Below are 946 nucleotides of genomic sequence, written 5' to 3' on the forward strand. Positions count from 1 at the left end.
TATTGTATATAAAATATATTTTAAAACATAAAATATATTTTAAAAATAAATTAAATAATATATATATTTATATAAAAATAATTAAATATATAATAAATAATTCGATGACTAAATTTTAGTGTTCACGTACAATTTTTTATTTCATCCCACCTAGTAAAACAAAGTTTTCTTGTTCCAAGGTAACAAATTTAAGTTAGTAGATAGGCCTAGCTAGAGGGTAGAATTCTTGAGGTAATTGGTACTCTTCAGTTGCTGACCGAAATAAACATATTAGGAACGGAGGAGGATATGGGGAGTAACTATAATTTGTTTTATATTAAATAGGTACACAATTAAAATCAAAGCACTAATGCATGTTTGGTATTGTAATATAAGTTGCTAAACCATGAACGCAATGAAGTCACTTCCCTAACCATAAAAATACATAATGTGACCTTGACTAGGCATGAAATTATGTCAACTTTCAAATGCACCACAACTAGACCTTGTGTTGTCAGCACCTAGATACCTAATCCCTATGCTTAGCTTAAACCTACATTCCTAATCTGCTGCTTGTAGTAAAATTTTGAGCACATAGAATAAGATAATGATAATGTTTCGAAGGTTATGAAAATCCTATAAAGCACGGACGGACACGACACTCACTGACATTCGTCCGACACGCGTGTCAGCTGTGTCCAACTGTATCTTAATAAAAAGTAAAAAATTATTCTCCGGACAAGCTTGGACACACCTAAATACTATCACGTGTCAGCGTGTCTAGTCTTATTCTTAACATATATTCTTGAAATAAATTTAGATATAGTATATATTATTATTTATTAAAACAAAAAATATTTTAAATATTTGATATAATTAAAATAAGATATTAAAAATAATTATAAAAATTTATTTATATTTTAATATCAATAAAATATCAAAATATCATTACGATTTATCTAAAAAA

Source organism: Arachis ipaensis, chromosome B01 (genome assembly GCF_000816755.2).
Source record: "Arachis ipaensis cultivar K30076 chromosome B01, Araip1.1, whole genome shotgun sequence".
Classification (NCBI taxonomy): Eukaryota; Viridiplantae; Streptophyta; class Magnoliopsida; order Fabales; family Fabaceae; genus Arachis; species Arachis ipaensis.